We start from the raw sequence: 24,711 nt of genomic DNA, 5'->3' as shown, positions 1-24,711 counted from the left end.
CATAACAGTATCATCTTAAGTTAAAATGAGAAATGGTTTGCCATAATTATCATTGCAAGCCTGGAATCTGTGACATATTAATTTTATTTATGTAAAATTTGGAATTCAGAATTTGTTATTTATGGAAATCATGCAATGATCAGTAAAAAAAAAAATTACAGTGTATTACAGAATTGTAGTGCAGAAGCACAAACAAGCTGTTAATTAAAGAAATGGAAAACTGAGGCAGGAAACCAAAGATGCAATCGGTGGCTTTTTAATCAGGGAAGGCTTTATATCTGGGGTTCTCAAGCAAATTGAGGCCAACTTTATTATTTTTTAAAAAGCAAAGTGAAACAAATGTTATCTGGAAAATCCTCTTTAATACTTTGACTTCTAGATAGAAAAGAATTTTGGTTGGAATATTCAGAAAAAAAAAATAGAGCAAAAGATGTACTATCAAGTTTTCAACTATTTGAACAAGTTTCTCCGAGTTTTCTACTTAGCAATGGCTACATTTAGATTCCTGGCACTTGTTTGTGAAGCATCTCAATTTACTGACGAGTTATATTACTACATTATATACATTTAAAGATTTTCCTATCCATTCTCTCATTCAAGAAACATAATTATTTTTGCTCCCAAGGATTTAAAACTGAAATTCAACTGGGTTTATAAAGCTAGTTTGGTTCATGAGCAACCTTTTTCTGAAATGAGGGACAAGCCCTATACAGTCAGCAAAAACAAGACCTGGAAATGACTGTGGCTCAGATCATGAACTCCTTATTGCAAACTTCAAACTTAAATTGAAGAACATAGGGAAAAACACTAGGCCATGCAGGTATGACCTAAATCAAATCCCTCATGATTATACAGTGGAAGTGACAAATTGATTCAAGGGATTAGATCTGATAGACAGAGTGCCAGAAGAACTATGGATGGAGGTTCATAACATTGTATAGGAGGCGGTGACTAAAAACCATCCCCAAGAAAAAGAAATGCAAAAAGGCAAACTGGTTGTCTGAGGAGACCTTACAAATAGCTGAGAAAAGAAGGGAAAGGCAAAGGAGAAAAGGACATATACACCGATCTGAATGCAGAGTTACAGAGAACAGCAAGGAGAGATAAAGACTTTTTAAGCAAACAATGCAAAACAATGCAAACATTCTATTGATTTTTCCTCTGAAAACAATATAATGGGAAAGATTAGAGATCTCTTCAAGAAAATTAAAGATAACAAGGGAACATTTCATGCAAACATGGGCACAGTAAAGGACAGAAATGGTATGGACCTAACAGAAGCAGAAGATACTAAGAAGAGGTGGCAAGAATACACAGAAGAACTATACAAAAAAGATCTTCAGTTAGTTCAGTCGCTCAATCATGTCTGACTCTTTGGTACCCCGTGAACCATAGCACGCCAGGCTTCCTTGTCCTTCACCGACTCCAGAGCTTGCTCAAACTCATGTCCATCAAGTTGGTGATGCCATCCAATCATCTCATCTTCTGTCGTCACCTTCTCCCCCTGCCTTCAATCTTTCCCAGCATCAGGGTCTTTCAAATGAGTCAGTTCTTCCCATCAGGTGGCCAAAGTATTGGAGTTTCAGCATCAGTCTTTCCAATGAATATTCAGGACTGATTTCCTTTAGGATGGACTGGTTGGATCTCCTTGCAGCCCAAGGGACTCTCAAGAGTCTTCTCCAAGACCACAGTTCAAAAGCATCAATTCTTTGGCACTAAACTTTCCTTATATTCCAACTCTCACATCCATACATGACTACTGGAAAAACCATAGCTTTGAAAAGACAGACCTTTGTTGGCAAAGCAACGTCTCTGCTTTTTAATATGCTGTCTAGGTTGGTCATAGCTTTTCTTCCAGGGAGTAAGCGTCTTTTAATTTCATGGCTGCAGTCACCATTTGCAGTGATTTTGGAGCCCCCCCAAAATAAAGTCTCTCAGTTTCCATTGTTTTCCCATATATTTCCCATGAAGTGATGGGACCAGATGCCATGATCTTAGTTTTCTGTATGTTGAGCTTTAAGCCAACTTTTTCACTCTCCTCTTTCACTTTCATCAAGAGGCTCTTTAGTTCTTCACTTTCTGCCATAAAGGTGGTGTCATTTGCATATCTGAGGTTATTGACATTACTCCTGGCAATCTTGATTCCAGCTTGTGCTTCATCCAGCCTGGCATTTCTCATGATGTACCCTGCATAGAAGTTAAATAAACAGGATGATAATATACAGCCTTGACATACTCCTTTTCCTATTTGGAACCAGTCTGTTGTTCCATGTCCTGTTCTAACCTTTGCTTCTTGACCTGCATAGAGATTTCTCAAGAGGCAGGTAAGGTGGTCTGGTATTCCCATCTCTTTAAGAATTTTGCACAGTTTTTTGTGATCCACACAGTCAAAGGCTTTGGCATAATCAATAAAGCAGTAGTAGATTTTTTTTGGAACTCTTGTTTTCTTGATGATCCAGCAGATGTTGGCAATTTAATCTCTGGTTCCTCTGCTTTTTCTAAATCCAGCTTGAGCATCTGGAAGTTCCTGGTTCACATACTATTGAAGCCTGGCTTGAAGAATTTTGAGCATTCCTTTGCTAGTGTGTGAGATTAGTGCCATTGTGCAGTAGTTTGAACATTCTTTGGCATTGCCTTTCTTTGGGATTGGGATGAAAACTGGCCTTTTTCAGTCCTGTGGCCACTGCTGAGTTTTCCAAATTTGCTGGCATATTGAGTGCAGCATTTTCACAGCATCATCTTTTAGGATTTGAAATAGCTCAACAGGCATTCCATCACCTGCATGAGCTTTATTCGTAGTGAAGCCTCCTAAGGCCCACTTGACTTCTCATTCCAGGATGTCTAGCTCTAGGTGGGTAATCATACCATCGTGGTTATCTGGGTCATGAAGATCTTTTTTGTATAGTTCTTCTGTATATTCTTGCCACCTCTTCTTAATATCTTCTGCTTCTGTTAGGTCCATACCATTTCTGTCCTTTATTGTGTCCATCTTTGCATGAAATTTTCCCTTGATATCTCTAATTTTCTTGAAGAGAAATTCTAATGACCCAGATAACCATGATGGTGTGATCACTAACCTAGAGCCAGACATCCTGGAGTGTGAAGTCAAATGGGCCTCAGGGAGCATCACTAGGATCAAAGCTAGTGAAGGTGATGGAATTCTAGCTGAGCTATTTACATTTCTATAAGATGATGCTGTGAAAGTGGTATATTCAATATGCTAACAAATTTGGAAAACTCAGAAGTGGTCACTGGTTTGAAAAAGGTCAGTTTTCATTGCAATGCCAAGGAAGAACGTTGCCAAAGAATGCTCAAACTACCACACAATTGCATTCATTTCACATGCTAGCAAAGTAATGCTCAAAATAACCGAGCTAGGCTTCAACAGAATGTGAACTGAGACCTTCCAAATGTACAAGCTGGATTTAGAAAAGGCAGAGGAACCATAGATCAAACTGCCAACATCATTGGATCACAGAAAAAGCTAGAGAATTCCAGAAAAACATCTACTTCTGCTTTATGAAAGTTAACGTTGCTCAGTTGTGTCTGACTCTTTGCAACCCCATGGACTATAAAGTCCATGGAATTCTCCAGGCCAGAATTCTGGAATGGGTAGCCTTTCCCTTCTCAAGGGGATCTTCCCAAACCAGGGATTGAACCCAGGTTTCCCATATTGCAGGCATATTCTTTACCAGCTGAGCCACAAGGGAAGCCCTAGAATACTGGAGGGGGTAGCCTATCCCTTCTCCAGAGGATCTTCCTGATCCAGTAATTGAACTAGTGTCTCCTGCATTGCAGGTGGATTCTTTACCAACTGAGCTATGAGAGAAGCCTCAATAGCTTGAATAAGCTAAAACCTTTGATGTGTAGATCACAACAAACTGTGGAAAATTCTTAATGAGGTAGGAATTCCAAACCACACTACCTGCCTCCTGAAAAACCTGTATCCAGGTCAAGAAGCAAGAGTTAGAAGCAGATTTGGAGCAACAAACTGGTTCAAAATTGGTTCAAAATATACATCAAGGCTGTATATTGTCAACCTGCATATTTAACTTATATGCAGAGTTGTTATTGTTCAGTTGCTCAGTCATGTTAGACTCTTTGTGACCCCATGAACTGCAGCATGCCAGGCTTCCCTGTATATGCAGAGTACATCATACAAAATGCCGGGCTGGATGAAGCACACACTGGAATCAAGATTGCAAGGAGAAATATCAATAACCTCAGATGCAGATGACACCAACCTTATGGAAGAAAGTGAAGAGGAATTAAAGTCTCTTGGTGAAGGTGAAAGAGGAGAGTGAAAAAGCTGGCTTAGAACTCAACATGCAAAAAAAAACTAAGATCTTGGGATTCAGTCCCATCACTTCATGGCAAATAAATGGGGAAATGAAACTGTGGCAGATTTTTTTCTTGGGCCCCAAAATCACTGTAGTTTGTGACTGCAGCCATGAAATGAAAAGACGTTTGCTTCTTGGAAGAAACTCAGTGACAAACCTAGACAGCATATTAAAAAGCAGAGACATTACTTTGCCTACAAAGGTCTGTCTAGTCAAAGCTATGGTTTTTCCAGTAGTCATGGATATGAGAGCTGAGCACCGATGAATTGATGTGCTTGAATTGCGCTGGAGATGACTCTTGAGAGTTCTTCGGATTGCAAGGAGATCAAACCAGTCAATCCTAAAGAAAATCAACCCTGTATATTCATTGGAAGGACTGATGCTGAAGCTGAAACTCCAGCTCCCATACTTTGGCTACCTGATGAGAAGAGCAACTCATTAGAAAAGACCCTGATGCTGGGAAATATTGAAGGTGGGAGGAGAAGTGGATGACAGAAGATAAGATGGTAGGATGGCATCACTGACTCAATGGACATGAGTTTGAGCAAACTCTGAAAGACGGTGAAAGACAGGGAAGCCTGGGTTGCTGCAGTCCATGGGGTTGCAAAGAGTCAGACAAGACTGAATAACTGAACAACAAAAAGTGAAAGTGTTAGTCGCTCAGTCGTGTCCATCTCTGCTATATTGATCTTTCAACCAAGGACCAGGGATTGAACCTGGGTAAGGGCCCTTCATTTTAAAATAGAACATATTCAGGACTTCTTGAACTGTGTTGACAGGGTGAGTTACAAGATGAGTGAAGGAACATTCCATTCTCAGAAAAAGAGCTCTTCATATCCTATCTCACCTAAATTATATAGTGAGAATTTGCTTTCCTTAAAAAAAGAAATTAACTCTTGTCTTATACTGTTTGCTAAATGAATATTTAAATTATTTATCTAAATCATATATATTTCTATAATTTAAGGGACTGCAAATACAAACACACACACACACACACACACACACACTTTATTGACTGAATTGTATTTCCTCATGATTCATATGTTGAATCCCTAACCCCAGTACCCTAGAATGTGACATTATTGCTGATGTGGCTTTAAAGTTAATTAAGGTTAAATGAGATCATATGGGTAAACCTTACTCCAATATGATTTGTATTCTCATAAGGTAAAATTTGGGCAAATGAAGAGACACCGGGGATGCTTGAGCAAGAAGAAAGGTAATGTGAGGATGCAGCAGGAAGGTGGCCATCTGCAAGCCAAGGATAGAGAACTCAAAAGAAACCAAACCTCCAGAACTGTAAGAAAATAAACTTTTGTTGTTTTAAGTCAAATCAGTCTGTTATTTTATGGAAGCCCTAGCAAACTATATATATGTGTGTGTGTGTGTGTGTGTGTGTGTGTGTATGTGAATATCTATACAGACACATATATACATATTCCACCATATTCCATCATTGTGTACTTTTATGCAGTCTCCTGCCAACTGATAAAATAATATTTTTAAAAAAGATTTTCAATCCATATGTCCCCTCCCTCATATGTATACCTATGGCTGAGTCCATTCTGCAGGAGATCAGCCCTGGGATTTCTTTGGAAGGAATGATGCTAAAGCTGAAACTCCAGTACTTTGGCCACCTCATGCGAAGATTTGACTCATTGGAAAAGACTCTGATGCTGGGAGGGATTGGGGGCAGGAGAAGAAGTGGACGACAGAGGATGAGATGGCTGGATGGCATCACTGACTCGATGGACGTGAGTCTGGGTGATCTCCGGGAGTTGGTGATGGACAGGGAGGCCTGGCGTGCTGCGATTCATGGGGTTGCAAAGAGTCAGACACGACTGAGCGACTGAACTGAACTGAACTGATGGCTGATTCATGTTGATGTTTGGCAGAAACCAACACAATTCTGTAAAGCAATTATCCTTCAATTAAAAAATAATTAAAAAAAAGATTTTCAATCCAATGTATTATGACAATCTCTACTGACAGAAGCTCTTCAGAAAGCAATATATATTACTTGGCAAAGGTAAATTATAATTGTCATTTCAACTCCTAGGTAAATACCCAAGAAAAACTCCTGCACATGTACACAAGGAGACATTCATACACTGTTTATAATAGCAAAAAAAAGAAAAAATCAAAGTCAATTTAAAACCCATATGTAGAGGTCCATATAAGTTTATGGTATATGGATAGAAAGACATAGTACTATATATGCTTAAATTGCTAAAATAGGTCTGTATGAATCAAAATAAATATATATGAAGAACATAATGTTAAGTGAAAAATCAAATTGCACAATGATACAAGCAATATAATTCTATCAATATATATTTAAAATGTACAAATAAAACCCAATAGTATAAGTTGCTTACTAATGTAAGTTAGAATTATAAAACATTTACAATAGTGCTGTGCTCCTATGATGATAGGCGAACTGGACTGAGGGAAAAAACAAGTGGTTTTAAACAATGTTCTCCTTGTTAAATACATATAATATGAAATAAAAGATGAAAAATCTTTTCATTAGTATTAAATTTGTTAACTGAAAGTTATATCATGAGTGTTTGTTGCAGTTTTAACATATTTTTGCACAAAATTTAGCTAATATAAGGTAAAGTGGAAGTTGCTTAGTTGTGTCCAACTTTTTGTGACCCCATAGACTGTAGCCCACCAGGCTCCTCTGTCCATGGAATTTTCTAGGCAAGAATACTAGAGTGGGTTGCCATTCCCTTCTCCAGGAGATCTTCCTGACCCAGGGATTGAACCCCGTTCTTCTGCATTACAGGCAGATTGTTTACCATCTGAGTCACCAGAGAAGCCCAAAGCACAAAAATGAATCCTAACAGAATGATTATATTATGTACTTTTAGAAACATGGATATGTTAAAGGCAGTGACTGAAATCTAAGATACAATGGAAGAAACTTCCTTTAAACCTTGAATTTTCAGTTTCTGTGACTATGTTCTAGACATTGTTATGCTATTTACATTCAATTGACCTCATTTTTAAAAAAAAGCCTTAAAAATAATCAATGTAAATATGACATCACTTAAGATTTAATAGCTATTTTTGAGACCACTTCCTGAAAATGTTTTTGTTGTTATCTGTCATTTCTTGAGAATAAGAAGGAGTTTTTTTGGTGTGTTTTAAATTCTAACATTTCTTTTGTGGTCTGATTGATCTTTGAGTATAAAGACAAGCCCACTGAAATGTATAGACAGGCAGGAACTGTTGAGCAGAAGAATGAGCCCTACTGGGAATTTCACAGCTAGTTTCTACTAGGTAAGCACATGATCTTCTAAATTTCTCATGGATGAAAGTAATGCATGTAATACACTAAGCCTTTCCTGAAGTTTAAAATTAGAGTTGATCTTGCTTAAAATGCAAGATTTGCAGTCTACATCAAAGTAAGGTGGTATTGTAGTAATTTACCAACCTTTACAAAATCGATACGGTCATTTCTAGCCTATCTAGCTCTCCCAAATTTTGCATTTTTGACATTTTTGCAAAATTATCTCCTAGCATCTCTGTAGTAATTCGCATTGATTGCAATGCACTCGATCAGAGACAAAGCAATAAACTGTAGGTCCCGATGCTGCTAAAGTCAGCAAATAAGCCAGTTATGGTTTCATTTTCTATTTTGATTTTCTAGCTTTTTTTAGGCTCCCCCTTTTTTTTTAAGTTTTGCATCAGGGTATTTTTATGCTCTTGAACTTAGAAACTATCTTCACACCAGGCTTGGCTAAACCATCTAAGCTAACTTCATTATCCCAAATGTTAATAATTGCATTTCAATAATGGCTTTCATTAAAGTACCTCCAGGCACTTAACACACATCAATTAAGGTACAGCACGCCTCTGTAAAGCAGGTCAGGATTATTATATCCTCTGAGACACAATGAGGTTACTGACTGAAGGTCATGGAGCAAATTAACAACCAAGTAAGTGGTAGAAGACCACAGTTCAAACTAAAGTCTTGTTTTCACTCTTAAAATTATATTTGGTTTCCTAAATGCTATCTGCCTCTTGTTCTCCTTTAATTATAAATGAAATGGAAATTTAATACTTCAAATACTATGAACTTAAAATGCATAACTACAGGTAGTTTAACCAATTCAAATCTACAAAGATTGATCAATTTATGTCTAAATTTTAAACACTGCTTGGGCTTTATACTTCCTATTCGTGACAAATCTATTCCAAGCCACTTGGATTTTAAATATTAATGCTGATGTTTATCCTTATGTATAATTTTCTCATAAGTCCCCTAAGGAAGATTAAATATCTATGAGTTAAATTACTCCCTACAGAAGCCAAGTCAGTACTCATAATTATACAGTGAATAGCTGATCACTATTGTACCCTGGAAGGAACTAAAATAGATAATAAAGAAATAATTGTTTCTTGATAGAGTATTTGGTAGTACCTACTTAGAAAAGAATCTCCCTTTGACAGATATTTAACTTGGGACACTAGACCAGTTTTCAGAGAAACTCAGCTGCAAAAGGTTTGGTAAGAGAAACTAAAATGATAGAAAGGTTGGTGAGACACATACATACTCAGGCAACAGTGTTAGGACTTGTGAGTCTAGGAAGATGAAAGCTGTGGAGATATGTTAAAATATGGTCAAGGAGCATGTGGCAAAATGTGTTCTGGGCCTTGAAACAGGACCAAACCATTTCTTGGATTTTCTAAAGGGCATCTTAGAACCATAGAAAATATCCATTTAAACATCAGGCAATAGCCATATGGTGAATGTGTAAATCTCCCAAAAATGGCACTACCAGAAGTTATAAAAGCTTCAAAATTGTGTAGATATATTCCATAATGATAGTTAAAATTTATATATAAGTTGCTGGATTAAAGATGTTTCAGAAAGACAACCCCATTATAGAAGTTACTGTTCATTTTAAACAGATGTTATCTGGGTTATTTGTGGAGCTTTTGTCCCTGAAACTAGATAATGAATATCGATTCCAACTGTATGATTATCCATAGACCACTTAAGTCATTTTAATAAATCACTTGGTCCCGGACCATGTTGAGGCAAAAATGCACCATTTTCCCTGACAACTGATGGCCTGTTTCATTACCCAACCTTTCAACTTCCATATAGCATTTCTGTTATAACAAGGACATAATATATGCTTAATGGTTAAATATCAGAGCTATACTTGTAGATAAACAGACTTCTAAATCTTTGTATGTCCATTCACTGTAAATCACTGATTAATTCAATAATTTATTATTCTCTCTTGGAGGTTTCCTTATGCTGTGCTTTTTTTTTTTTTTTTTTTTGCTTTAGCCTTTTCATTAATTTCTCTGAAAAAAAAAATCAGTGAAGAAAGAGGGAAAATTCCTTTTAGCAGGAAAACTTAAAAGGGTAGAAAATCTTAATGCAGAATATAAGATTTAAACATATCATGTAGATGACTACATTAATGATGAAGTAATTTGATTCCTAAAAGTCCATTTTGCCCAAGATGGTTTCCTTCATATTTATTTAATTTCAGAGAATCTGGTCAAGGTGGATATGACAGACTCTGGACTCTACATAGTTCTCGCCTAATCAGCACTAGCCATCTTATGAATTGCCTGTTTGCTATTTTCCTATTACAGACAAGTGTGGTAATGTGGGTAGGTGATCAGTTCAGTTCAGTCGCTCAGTTGTGTCCGACTCTTTGCAACCCCATGAATTGCAGCGTGCCAGGCCTCACTGTCCATCACCATCCCGGAGTTCATTCAGACTCACATCCATCAAGTCAGTGATGCCATGCAGCCATCTCATCCTCTGTCGTCCCCTTCTCCTCCTGCCCCCAATCCCTCTCAGCACTGGAGTCTTTTCCAATAAGTCAACTGTTCGCATGAGGTGGCCAAAGTACTGGAATTTCAGCTTTAGCATCATTCCTTCCAAAGAACACCCAGGACTGATCTCCTTTAAAATGGACTGGTTAGATCTCCTTGCAGTCCAAGGGACTCTCAAGAGTCTTCTCCAACACCACTGTTCAAAAGTGTCGATTCTTCAGTGCTCAGCTTTCTTCACAGTCCAACTCTCACATCCATACATGCTGCTGCTAAGCTGCTAAGTCACTTCAGTCGTGTCCAACTCTGTGCGATCCCATAGACGGCAGCCCAACAGGCTTCCCCTGTCCCTGGGATTCTCCAGGCAAGAATACTGGAGTGGGCTGCCATTTCCTTCTCCAGTGCAAGAAAGTGAAAAGTGAAAGTGAAGTCGCTTAGTAGTGTCCGACTCTTAGCCTACCAGACTCCTCCATCCATGGGATTTTCCAGGCAAGAGTACTGGAGTGGGGTGCCATTGCCTTCTCCGCACATCCATACATGACTACTGGAAAAACCATAGCCTTGACTAGACGGACCTTTGTTGGCAAAGTAATGTCTCTGCTTTTCAATATGCTATCTAGGATAGGTGATAATACCTACTAAATTTGTACTCTTTCGAACTCACTTGAATTTCATATGGAAAGGTTGACTCACATTTTCTGGGCCAGTAAATATGAAAAGAAAAAAAAAACATGGGGTAACTCTAAAATTAAATTCTAAAATAAAAATCAACATTACAATGTGAGCTTTTAAAATTTAAAACAGAGCGGACTAAAAATTCAGTGATATTGTAACATTAAAAAAAAATGTTTGTCATGAAGTCACACAGAAATCAAGAAAACCTACTAATCCATCCCAGGAAGAAAGGGGGTACTCAATAGCATACTTATGGCAAGTGCAGTTTCCATCTTCTATTCCATGCTAGTTGAGCAAACCAGTGTGGGTTGAATAAAGGACATGGAAGGAGGGGCGTTGGTAGACATGAGTACTGCTGATTCTTGATGATTAATTTTGAACTTTATTACTCTTGTAGTGTTCAGGCAGTTATTTTACAAACACCAAAGAGTGCAAAGGAAGATACCAAGAAGAGCTGCATATTAACATTAAGGAATGTTAATTGGATTCCTTATTTTTTATATAACCTAAGAAAATCTTGCATTCTGGCCATTACATGAAGATAAAATGACATAAAGGAAGGGCTATAGAAACTGTAGAACTGAAAATATTAACTCAGATTTGCTTCTCTAACTGTATTTGAGCATCCTTTAAGTAGAAAAGAAGGAAGTGGTATATTCAATTAAAAAAAAAAAGAGAGAGAGAGAGAGAGATAGAAATTGGTTATTTCACTGACTGGAATTGAGAAAATACAACCAAAATTACAATCTTCATTTTATTGCAGATAACTACAGCACATGGAAGTGAATTTTTAAATAAATAAAAGCATAAACTATAACAACATAGATGAAATAACTATTTGAGCTGCTGGGCAAAGTTGCAATAAATGAAGCAACGATTTCTCAGACCAGGAGAACTCTTATTCTACTACCTCTCTTAGGAAATGCTGCTGAGATTTCTGCTAGCTACCAAACTAGAAGGACATCTGAGATTTGATTGAATAATTTTATAACACACACACACACACACATACATATACACACACAATTCTTTAGGGAAGTCAGCGTGACCAGGATGGTGTCATGCTTAGAATTGATGTACTGAAGTGCAAAGTGAAAATCTCTTGTTGAACACAGTTTCCTTGACACAAAAATTACAAAAGGGCTGAATCTCTGTAAAGTAGAGCAAAAATTGGCTCCTACTTCTAAGGTCCATGTGTACAGATGATGCTAATGACAGCATAGGGCTAAAGCTTGACAAACTGACAGGAAATATGACTCCAGAGTGTTTCACACTGGAAAGTAGAAAAATCCAATACTGAAAATCACCATACAGAGATGGCAAAGTCACAATTCTTGCTTCCAAAGTACTTACATTTTAGAGAAAGGGAGCAGTATAAACACATAAATAGTTACTCTGAATACAAGTAAATATTACTCATTTAAAATGAAGTATGCCAAGTGCTGTGCACGTAAATGAAAGGAAGTTATTAACTATGATGACCATTAATAATGGTTTCATTGAAGAGATGGTACTGAAACAATTGAGATGGGCACTAGAAATATGGTTTGGAAGTAACAAGCACATAGATGAATCTGGGGTATGAAGATTAAAATGAAATATGAAAAGAGGAGGAAAAATTCAACCACTATACAGCATCTAATAATTAAGGGTGAATAAAGGCAGAGAACTTAGAAAAGTAGAAAGAGAAGATATGATGAAATAGAATGTGAGCTAGAAGTGAAACCTATCTTATAAAAGAAGGTGTGGGGAAAGGAGAATACTAAGAAAATTGTGTGGTAATCAAATTCTGGTGAGAGATAATCAAAATGCAGTAAATAAAGTTGGCTGATGGGTTTGGTAATGAGCTGATGTTTATTCCATGAGGTTAATAAATGGGCATCTAGTAAAGAGATATATAAATGTGTGTGTGTAGAGAGACAATGAAAGATAGTTTGAAAGTGATGGTTTCTTGAAAAAGTGTTCTAATCATTGTTTTTCAATAGCCACATTTGAAAATTATTAGGTTGAACAGTAAAGCCTAGAGGCAGGGGAAGACACATATACATTCAGAGATTCAAGGAGATGAGATATGAGGGTATATGGATCAACAGAAAAAGAAAAGACAATTCTTCTGAAGTGGAATGGAGGGAAAAAAGATTGAAAGAATACATGGAGGCATTTGAAAAAGAGTTGAGAGAGCTCAGATTGGATGGTTTCTTTCTTCTTAGTGAATGTGATAACAAGGAGAGCAAATTCAGCTGCAGTTTGAAAAGAGAAAGATTCAAAACATTGACAGGGAGGGTTGAGATAATTAGAGGTAAGTAAAATAACTGAAAAACATTGTTAGGACTTGTCTGGGGAAAGTTGATGTGGATTTGATCATTGAAGATTCACTGATTTCTAACCAACTTTGTGTTCACTCACCTGGGATCAAGAGCAAGGTACATGGCATCTCATTTGACAAAAGTTGGGAAATCAGCCAATGAAGGGAGGTGTGTGAAAGCAGGAATGATTTCAAAGAGTAAGAAAATAGAATGTGAGAAAATGGTAGACTGGATAGAGTGTGAGTGAAGGGCCAAAGGACATTTTGGTTTAGAGGGAGAGAAAAGCCTTAGTCTGAATTGTAGATGAGGAAAAGTTATCATTTTTGTCCCAAGAGAATGAGGGTACATTCAAGTAGAAGTATACATCTTCAGAAGAGAGTTAAGGAATTATAGTACCAAACAGTCACATGGATTATGCAATGTGAAAATTATGTAACCTTGAATAGGAATCTGTGTAAAAGGAAACATTATTAGAAACAAATTTGAGTGAAGGACCTAGAGCAGGTAATAGCAATAGGGAGGATGAGAAGTTGAAGGTGTACTTGAACTATAGTGTGTTTCAAAGAAGGAATTGTAGTGCAAGAAGGTGATGAAATAATGGAAGGTAAGCAGCTGATATAAGTGAGAAGACTGAACTGCTCTTTTGGCTCCGAGAGGAGATTTAGCAGATTCTCTTCAAAGAAAAAATCTAATGTATTGAAGATATTATTCCATATTAATATTATTAGATTCATTAGTTATTAGTCATATTGGAATATGCAATCTACTTGAATAATGTGTGTGTGTGTATGTGGTGTCAGGGGTTCAGTTTCATCTTCCTTCACATTAATATCCAGTTGAATCAGTTCCATTTATCAAAAAGTGTTTTGTTTTCTTACTTATCTTCCATGCCAACTTTGTAATAAAATAAAAATCCATGTATTTATGGGTTTGTTTCTGGACTCTCAACTCTGTTACACTTATATTTCTATACTTGAAATAATACCATGCTGCCTTAATTACCGTTGGTTTATATAGCCTTTATGTAGGCTTCCCTGGTAGCTCAGCTGGTAAAGAATCTGCCTGCTATGCAGAGGACCCCAGTTCAATTCCTGGGTCAAGAAGATCTTCTGGAGAAGAGATAGGCTACCCACTTCAGTATTCCTGGGCTTTCCTGATGGCTCAGCTGGTAAAGAATCTGCCTGCAATGAGGGAGTCCTGGGTTTGCTCCCTGGGTTGGGAAGATCCCCTGGAGAAGGGAAAGGCTACCCACTCCAATATTCTGGCCTGGAGAATTCCATGGACTGTATAGTCAATGCGGTCACAAAGAGTCAGACACAACTGAGCAACTTTCACTTTCTTTCACTTTATAGTAATGTATTGGCTAAAAAGTTTATTTTAGCAGTGATTTATTTGACACCTACTAAATTACATCCTCCTACATTGTTGCCACCATCTGAACAACCAGGGAAGCCTAAGAATACTGGAGTGGGTAGCCTCTCCCTTCTCTAGGGGATCTTCCTGACCCAGGAATTTAACCAGGGTCTCCTGCACTGCAGGCAGATTCTTTACCATCTGAGCTACTCAGTTCACTTCAGTTCAGTCGCTCAGTCATGTCCAACTCTTTGCAACCCCATGAATCACAGCACGCCAGGCCTCCCTGTCCATCACCAACTCCCAGAGTTCACCCAGACTCACATCCATTAAGTCAGTGATGCCATCCAGCCATCTCATCCTCTGTCATCCCCTTCTCCTCCTGCCCCCAATCCCTCCCAGCATCAGAGCCTTTTCCAATGAGTCAACTCTTTGAATGAGGTGGCCAAAGTCCTGGAGTTTCAGCTTTAGCATCATTCCTTCCAAAGAAATCCCAGGGCTGATCTCCTTCAGAATGGACTGTTGGATCTCCTTGCAGTCCAAGGGACTCTCAAGAGTCTTCTCCAACACCACAATTCAAAAGCATCAATTCTTCCACACTCAGCCTTCTTCACAGTCCAACTCTCACATCCATGACCACAGGAAAAACCATAGCCTTGACTAGACGAACCTTTGTTGGCAAAGTAATGTCTCTGCTTTTGAATATGCTATCTAGGTTGGTCATAACTTTCCTTCCAAGGAGTAAGCATCTTTTAATTTCACGGCTGCAGTCACCATCTGCAGTGATTTTGGAGCCCCTAAAAATAAAGTCTGACACTGTTTCCACTGTTTCCCCATCTATTTCCCATGAAGTGATGGGACCAGATGCCATGATCTTCATTTTCTGAATGTTGAGCTTTAAGCCAACTTTTTCACTCTCCACTTTCACTTTCATCAAGAGGCTTTTTAGTTCCTCTTCACTTTCTGCCATAAGGGTGGTGTCATCTGCAGTCCAAATTTAATGTAATTACTGATATATTTGTGTTTAAGTCTACCATCTTACTTTTGGCCTATTTTTTCTTCCTTATTTGATATCTCTTTTTCTTTTTGTCATTTGCAATCCAAATGAAGTCAACCTGATTCCAGTCTTCTCCCTTTTAATTTTATAGTTATAAATTATAAATACTGATGCATGTAATCAATACTCATTAATATTTTCAAATATATGTACCCTTTTCATTGCCTTCCTAATTGCCAAGTTGCCATCCAGTAACATTTTCCTTCAGCATAAAGTAACCTTTGTACAAGTCTGCTAGTAACTAAATTATCAATTTTTGCTTTTAAAAGTCTCTATTTCAGCTTGTTAAAACCTATCTTTCTTGGTATAGAATTTTATGCATGCAATTAAGTTCTGTAAGCACACTGACACTATCTTTGCATTATATTCTACCTTCATTGCTGTTGTTCCTTGGAAATTATTTTTTTCTCCTAAAACTTTTAAGATGTTTTTTTCAGTCATTGGTTTATAAAGAGTTTTATGTTCATGTTCCTAGGTATTCTTTCCCTGTATTCTTATTAGGGTTCATATGGATTATTGTATCTGCATCTTGATGCTTTTCATAAATTTGAGAATTTTCATCTATTATGTTTTAAAATATACTCAGACCAATTATCTTCCTTCCCTTTCAGTGACAATACTTACATATAAAAGCTTTTAACTCTGTCCTAGCCATGCATTTTCTCTGACTTCATAATGTATATATATATTTTCATCTACATTTTCTAGTTTTATTATACAACCAGCTATCTTTAATATTTTAGTAAAATCATACATTAATTTCTTACTTTCACATGTTATACTTCACTCTAAAATTTCCATTATTTTTTTTCAGCTTTCAATTCTTTGCCAAAATTACCATGTCTTTAACCAAATTAAGCTATTTAAAACTTTGATATCTAAATTGTCTGGAGCCCTAGTGGGTCTGCTTTTCTTCTGTGATTTTGATGTTCTTATTATTGTTCATGCTTATCTCATGTGCCTGGTTATTTTGATTTAATGAATTAATTTTATATGAAAAAATATAGAACTATTTTTAAGACTTGGATGGTATCTTCAAGAGATGATTAACATTCAGATTTGTAATGAGGCTGGTAGTACTCACAATCTCCTTATTTCAGTTTTAAAGACTTAAAATCTGAAGTTGGGTTCTTTTAACTTATTGGGAGTGGTATGGTTGGTTGGCCAGTTTTAGCTGACAAGTGACCCCAATTTATGCCTTAATCAGATTAGGTAATCAATAGTTCTTGTTATATTCTGAGCATTATCTTCTTCCCCCAAAGGAATCCACAAATGTTCATACAGGCAGAAGAAATGCCATATTTGCAGATAACCTCTATGAGTTTTCTTTCTCAGACCTTGACTCCATATTTTTTCACTGCCAGTTATCTCTCATAAATGTAAAACATATGTTTTAGAATCCCCATTTTCTATTTTCTCATATTTATTATTAAAATAACTGATTTTGTCATTACTATAAGTGAAATTCAAATAATCTAATTTTTACAGTAGAAATAATATGCTGCTGCTGCTGCTAAGTCGCTTCAGTCGTGTCTGACTCTGTGCGACCCCATAGACAACAGCCCACCAGGCTCCGCCATCCCTGGGATTCTCCAGGCAAGAATACTGGAGTGGGCTGCCATTTCATAATTGTTAAAGTTAAATTAGCTTAAATTAGTGTTCTATGTCAGGCTATCCTACAGTATTTAAGGTAAACTAGAAAAGTATATTGTTTTTTTAAAGGACTCTTATGAAGAAAGTATTCTAGAAATCTAAAAAATGGCAAGGAAGGGCTGACGGAGGTGCTTGGGATAAAAAACAAAAAGGACAAAAAAAAAAAAATCCCAAGTTATAAAATGGCAAAATGAAATGCACATCAATAATCACATTTTGTGAATTATCTTTAAAAATCTATTAAAGACTCATATTAAAAAAAAAAAAGGAGCAAAAGACCTTACTGTATTCTGCCAACAAGGCATACCTTTTATATTACAAAGAAATACACAGAAAGAAAGAAGAAAGAAAAAACTTGTATCATGAAAAAAGTAATCACAGAGGCTGAAGTTCATAGTTTAATGACAGATAAAATAGACCAAAACAAAGTTTTAGAACTAAAGAAGGATGTGTCATAATGATAAAAAAGAAAATTATCAGGAAAACATAAAGGGAGGAGGGAGGAGGGTTCAGGATGGGGAACACATGTATACCTGTGGTGGATTCATTTTGATATTTGGCAAATCTAATACAATTATGTAAAGTTTAAAAATAAAATAAAATTAAAAAAAAAAAAAATAAAATAAAATTAAAAAAAATGAGTATATTAACTACACATATGCCTTTTAAATGTTTCTTAAATTACATGAAGTAAAATTGACAATATAAAAGGGAGAAACATTCTACATTTGCAGGAGTAGGTTTTATATGCATTTCTCAGTAATTGATACAGTTAGAGAAATTCCATAAGGATGTAGAATGCCAAAATAGTGCTATTGATTACTTTAACCTGATCGACAAACTTCAGAATGCATGCTTTACAAGGACATACATATTTGAACAATATATGAGGATGGGGAGTGTGGCGTGCTGCTGTACATGGGGTTGCAAAGAGTCAGGCACAACTGAGAGACTCCAACAACAATAAAATAAATTATATTGGACTTTAAAACAAGTATCCATGCATTTAAAAATATTAAATACAAAGTACTTTCTGACTACAACAGAATTAAAACAGAAGTCAATAACAATATCCAGAAACACCCCACATATCTAAGAGTATAAGCATCATGTCATACATGCTAAGTCACCTCAGTGGTGTCCAACTCTGTGACCCCATGGACTATAGCCTGTCAGGGTCCTATGTCCATAGGATTCTCCAGGCAAGAATACTGGAGTGGGTGTCCATGCTCTCCTCTAGGGTATCTTCCTGGCCCAGGGATTGGACTCATGTCTCTTAGGTCTCCTGCATTGGCAGGTGGGTTCTTTACCACTAGCACTACCTGGAAAGCCTATAAGTTAAAGAACTGTGAATAAGCATCACAGTTCTATTTAAATCACGAGTCAATCACAAAATTAACATATCAAAATGAGTAGGATTCAGCTAGAGCAGTGTTTAGAAATAAAATTTTAGCTTTAAATGCTGAAAGAAGCCCTTAGAGAAAAAATTTCAGTTTAAGTGCTTTTGTTAGTAAAGATAAAATATGTTACCAATAGCCTATGGTTCAAATTAAGAAAGTTTAAAACAGAAGAGCAAAGTATACCCCAAAAAGTAGAAGGAAGGAAATAAAAATTAGAACAGAGATCATTGGCATAGTTCTTTATGTAAATAAATTGTCATAATGATAAAAATTATATAAAAAGAACAGAAAAATGATAAACTCCTAGATGAAGTTTTCCCAATTGCAACATTTAATATATTTATTTTTCATCTCACTTTTAAAAAAATTTATTTTTCTCATGTTGATTGAGATATAATTCACAAATACCTTTCATAACAATTAGGCCATTTTTTATATTTTATAACATTATGCATATTTTTCCAAGAAAAAAAATAGGGCCCAAATCAATAGAATGAGAAATGATTGGTTGAAACAACATACTTGCAAATATGGAGAAGGATATAAAACTGGAATGTTGATCAGACATAGAGATCAGACTTGTGGTTGCTGGGTTGGATGGGGGACAGAGGGAAGGACTGGGATTTGGAATTAGCAGATGTAAACTATTTTATATAGAATGGATAAACAACAAGATCCTGCTGTATAGCAGAGGGAACTATATTCAATGTCGTGTGACAAACCACAATGAAAAAGGGGTTATTGTATAGCAAATTGAATCACAACATTGTAAATCAACTGTACTTCAATACAATTAAAAACAACAACAACAAAATCTAATTATTGCTTCAGCTTCACTCAAATACTACAACTAGTCAAAGGATACAAAGTAACCTATATTTATACATAACCTTTCTCAAGTTTCCTCACAGCACTTTTAAGTGGAAAGACTGAAGCAAGATGGGGGTTGTTTACACCTCATAAACTCAGGATGTTTGACTCCCAAAAGGTGATGGCTTCTGTTGTGAATCCCTTGTTACTTGTATTAGAAGATGCCTTGTGTGTGTCTGTGTGTGCATGTTCAGTCATATCAGACTCTGCAACCCCATGGACTGTAGCCTGCCAGGCTTCTCTGTCCATGGGGATTCTCCAGGCAAAAGTACTGCAGTAGATTGCCATTCCCTTCTCCGGGGGAACCTCCTGACTCAGGGATCCAACCCATGTCTCCTGTGTGGGCAGACAGATTCTTTACCACTGAGCCTCCGGTGGAAACCCCAGAAGATATCTTAACATATGCTTCAAATAACCTGGGTATGTTTTGAAGCATACATGTGTATGGATGAAACAAAACTGGTCATTAGTTAAGTGGTTTTTGCTGGATGATGAGAATGGGTGCTTTCTTTATGTCCTCTCTATGTTTGGATATGTTTTAAATTTCTATAATACACAGAAAGATAAAAAAGAATGCTCTTAAGGTTTGACTTAAAGGAATTAGTAACAAAGTACATTCCACGTATCAAGGCTGTGATTAAACAATTTAGACCCTCAAAATTATGAACATCTTAATTCTGGAAGACAGGTTGAAAGATAATAGTGTAACTAGGAAATATATACCTGAATTGCCATTTATTTAACCCTATGTTCCAGTACTAGAGAAGAAGTCAAAAATACAAGAAACCAAGGACTGTATAAAATATCTAACATTCTACTGGAAGTAACAGAAAAAATATTAAAGAAAGAAATCACAGTGTCAGAATTCACCCATGAAGAAAAATAAGGCAGGTTTAAAAAACAGGATAGCAGCCTAGAGGTTTGGGGGAAATGGAATCAGATGCCACTTTAGATAAGTCCTCTCTCAGATGGGGAAGTTAACAAGAAACAATCTATTGAGGGTTAGTTGACCAAAGCTAGTAAAGGTCTGTTTAATATTGAACTCTCTCCCTTTTCCCTTGGGCTGCAATTCAAGTAGAAACACAAGAAAAGAGCAGTATGCAAAATAAAGAGTAAACATGAGAAAACAAAAATTACAGAAAAAGAAACATCTGAAAGCATGTGTTGTAATTGAAATTGCACTACTTCACTGATGTGGTTATCCCATACAACATATGTTGCAAAAGGGCTTCCAAGATTTTTATTATACACTAACTTATCACACTGTGCTTCCTTCTGCAGTAACACCCAATCACAGCACAGCAGGATACACACATTGGCTACAACATTCTCTCACCCTGTCTTTGGGTTAAAAATAGGAACCCAAAGAGTTGTATATATCTAGATTTCACAGATTACTAACAAATGTGTCTACTGATAGTACTATGCTCTCCTCTTTGTTTAGCCTTCTCATGAAGAGCTGAAAAACTTTGCACTTTCTGGCAATGGGAAGCAGTGGAAATATAAATAGTGTATCAAGAGTAAACACTTCTAAATATTAAAGATGTGTAAATTTCTTATTTGGCCCAATATGTGTAGGAAGACTTATTTATCTTGTAGAATCAGTTAGAAAAGTCAATATTTACATGTATACATCAAATAATATAAAAAGTACATGCAATGTGTTGTGTTATGCCACACAGAGAGAAAACTAAATAGAAACACTTGATACATGAGTTAATTTCTATCACATCAGCATTGCTTTGCCATCATATCGTATTTACTGCATAGTACCCCACTCAGAGAAAAGAATCACTATACTTTCTTGCTAAAAGAGTATAATTCAAATCAAATAGTACTTACAGAGGAAGAAACCAGTTGTTGGATGGATGTGGGCAGATGAAATTTTCAACTTACACCTCTCTGAAACTATGGAGAAATAAATTTTGTACCCATTGGTGGGTGACCACTCTTTCTGTTCTGTTAGATTTATATAGCGGAGGCCATGATGATTCTCCTAGAACGCCCCGTCAGGAATGAATTTTCCCCTGACTAGCACTCTGTTGTCAGCCCTCTTTGGAGATTGCCTCAGCTGGAATATATTGCCCCACCCAAGATTCACGTACTTTTGGCAGCCTACATCAAATTACTGATCATTGTAAAGATATAAAGGCTCAGCCTGTTTGCTTCTCTCTGGAATAATCTGGAAGGGCAGTATCAGCTCTAGAGTTCTCAAGGAGGGCCAGCTGAGACCTTATTTGGTCACAGATCAACTTATCCCTTCCATTCAATGCTTCTTTCCCCCCTCTTGTTTCTACAGGTGTTGATTCTAAGAGCACTGATTAACATCTTATCTTGTAAATCCTGCCTCAGAATCTGCTACCTGGACACCTCAATCTGTGATATGTTATGAGAAGGATATTACATGATACTTAATGCTAGATTGTTCAAATGTTTTATATTATTTATTAGTCTCAAACCTTTGTATCAGTTCAGTTCAGTTCAGTCACTCAGTCATATCCGACTCTTTGCAACCCCATGAATTGCAGCACACCAGGCCTCCCTGTCCATCACCAATGCCCGAAGTTCACTCAAACTCAAGTGCATCGAGTTGGTGATGCCATCCAGCCATCTCATCCTCTGTCATCCCCTTTTCCTCCTGCCCCCAATCCCTTCCAGCATCAGAGTCTTTTCCAATGAGTCAACTCTTCGCATGAGGTGGCCAGAGTACTGGAGTTTCAGCTTTAGCATCATTCCTTCCAAAGAACACCCAGGGCTGATCTCCTTTAGAATGGACTGGTTGGATCTCCTTGCAGGCCAAGGGACTCTCAAGAGTCTTCTCCAACACCACAGCTCAAAAGCATCAATTCTTTGGCACTCAGCTTTATTCACAGTCCAACTCTTGCATCCATACATGACCACTGGAAAAACCATAGCCTTGACTAGACAGACCTTTGTTGGCAAAGTAATGTCTCTGCTTTTCAATATGCTATCTAGGTTGGACATAACTTTTCTTCCAAGGAGTAAGTGTCTTAATTTCACGGCTGCAGTCACCATCTGCAGTGATTTTGGGGGCCCCAAAAAATAAAGTCTGACACTGTTTCCACTGTTTCCCCATCTATTTCTCATGAAGTGATGGGACCGTATGCCGTGATCTTCGTTTTCTGAATGTTGAGCTTTAAGCCAACTTTTTCACTCTCCACTTTCACTTTCATCAAGAGGCTTTTTAGTTCCTCTTCACTTTCTGCCACAAGGGTGGTGTCATCTGCATATCTGAGGTGATTGATATTTCTCCTGGCAATCTTGATTCCAGGTTGTGCTTCTTCCAGTCCAGTGCTTCTCATGATGTACTCTGCATATAAGTTAAATAAGTAGGGTGACAATATACAGCCTTGACGTACTCCTTTTACTATTTGCAACCAGTCTGTTGTTCCATGTCCAGTTCTAACTGTTGCTTCCTGACCCACATATAGGTTTCTCAAGAGGCAGGTCGGGTGGTCTGGTATTCCTCTCTCTTTCATAATTTTCCACAGTTTATTGTGATCCACACAGTCAAAGGCTTTGGCATAGACAATAAAGCAGAAATAGATGTTTTTCTGGAACTCTCTTGCTTTTTTGATGATCCAGCAGATGTTGGCAATTTGATCTCTGGTTCTTCTGCCTTTTCTAAAACCAGCTTGAACATCTGGAAGTTCATGGTTCATGTATTGCTGAAGCCTGGCTTGGAGAATTTTGAGCATTTCTTTACTAGCGTGTGAGATGAATGCAACTGTGTTATAGTTTAAGCATTCTTTTGTATTGCCTTTCTTTGGGATTGGAATGAAAACTGACCTTTTCCAGTCCTGTGGCCACTGCTGAATTTTCCAAATTTGCTGGCATATTAAGTGCAACACTTTCACAGCATCATCTTTCAGGATTTGCAATAGCTCAACTGCAATTCCATCACCTCCACTAGCTTTGTTCATAATGATTCTTTCTAAGGCCCACTTGACTTCACATTCCAGCTTTGTATAGACAACCACAATATTCCACTAACCAGGCAATTTCTTAAGTATTGTGATTAATCATAAACACACATTAATCCAAGCTTTGTTATTAAATTAAGAATTATCATTGGGGAATCTATAAATATACATAGACCTTATTCTTATTGCTGCAATATCATTCCTAAAGCCTGATAGGGCAATAATATAATTCAGAGCAATGGAAATTTGGAAATCTGTACTCAGTATAACAAATCCCTGTTCATACTTTATATGGTCTGAATGTTTGTGTTCCTCTAAAATTTGTATGTTGAAATCTCAGTGCCCATTGTGATGGTATCAGATATGAGGTCTTTGGGAGGTGATTAGGGCATGACAGTATAGCAGGCATGAACGGGATCAGTGCTCTAATAAAAGAGAGTACACAGAGCTTCCTGGCCCCTTAACACCATGTGAAGACACAGCCAGAAATGTGTCTACAACCAGGAAAAGGGTCCTCACCCAACCAGGCTGCCACCATGATCTTGGATTTCTAGCCTTCAGAACTGTGAGAAATAAATTCTGTTATTTATGTTTCCCAGTTTCTAGTATTTTGTTATAGCATCCTAAACAGACTAAGAAAATATTATATAGAAAATTATTCTTATGGAGTTGCATTTAAAACGTGTCATTGTGACCATGATTCTCCAATGTTCTTATTTTCATTGACTTGTGAAATATAGGCAGTTTCTATTACAACTAGTTCTAAATAAATTGTAGCATATTTTTCTACAAATAATATATATTGAACACCTAATCTTTAGTATTAAGGCTGGTGGTTGAAATATTCATTCTGAAAAAAAAAATCATTATGTGATTGTATCTGATTAAATTTTTATTGCATAATTCCAGACTTGTGAAACTATGGCAATTTCTTCCTCTGAGTTTCAATTGTTAGAGAAAATACTTTGAAATGCCCTGTTTCACAATGTAGTGTATTTCAGCACCTATGTCCTGTTAATTAGCCAATCATCTGTGTTTTGAAGGGTGTTTTAACTTTTCATGTGGTAATGTTACAAAAACTTAAAGAAAGCGTATTTTTTTTACAATAAATTTCCCAGTATAACCAGATTTTTGCTACATTGCCTGAAATTAAAAACCTATTTGACTTTAAAATATGCAGCTACAGAATTAACCATTCTCAGTATGTTATTTTATTGAATAATATTCATCATCCCAAATCCTAAAAAGATTGAGGCAGTTTTAGCCTAAATGATAATCGACATACCTACATGGTGGATAGAG

The 24,711-nt window shown here is 36.8% G+C and overlaps 1 long non-coding RNA gene across 1 annotated transcript in view; it reads right to left on the bottom strand.

Annotated features, from left to right (window-relative positions):
* The window catches only part of LOC129639230 (uncharacterized), a 116,871-nt gene extending 95,306 nt beyond the window's left edge, over positions 1–21,565 (bottom strand). The window contains exon 1 of the long non-coding RNA XR_008708280.1: positions 21,308–21,565. This is a non-coding gene — a long non-coding RNA (uncharacterized LOC129639230). The remainder of the gene's footprint in view (positions 1–21,307) is intronic.
* Between the last annotated feature and the right edge of the window lie 3,146 nt (positions 21,566–24,711).

Source organism: Bubalus kerabau, chromosome X (genome assembly GCF_029407905.1).
Source record: "Bubalus kerabau isolate K-KA32 ecotype Philippines breed swamp buffalo chromosome X, PCC_UOA_SB_1v2, whole genome shotgun sequence".
Taxonomy (NCBI): Eukaryota; Metazoa; Chordata; class Mammalia; order Artiodactyla; family Bovidae; genus Bubalus; species Bubalus kerabau.
The sequence above is the reverse complement of the archived record's forward strand: the minus strand, read 5'-3'. Positions and strand labels throughout refer to the sequence as shown.